The sequence below is a fragment of the Etheostoma spectabile genome, chromosome 1, assembly GCF_008692095.1.
Source record: "Etheostoma spectabile isolate EspeVRDwgs_2016 chromosome 1, UIUC_Espe_1.0, whole genome shotgun sequence".
NCBI lineage: Eukaryota > Metazoa > Chordata > Actinopteri > Perciformes > Percidae > Etheostoma > Etheostoma spectabile.
The window spans coordinates 31,153,959-31,154,202 of NC_045733.1; positions in this window are offsets into that span (position 1 = coordinate 31,153,959).

Consider the following 244-nt stretch of genomic DNA (forward strand, 5'->3'; position numbering starts at 1 on the left):
TCTGGAGTGAAGCTATGTTGTCATTTAGTTGTTCAAATGCTCAGTACTAGCACTACTGTAGTAGTTCTAACGCTCAGTACTAGTACTACTGTAGCAGTATTGTCTATGTAGCAATAATGAGTTATCACCATATGATATCAAGAGGAATGGCTGTACTCATAAATCCTGGGTGTTCTGACACTGTTTTTGATTTTATATCAACAAATAACCCATATTGATTGTCTTGATACTGTCATGCATAAGA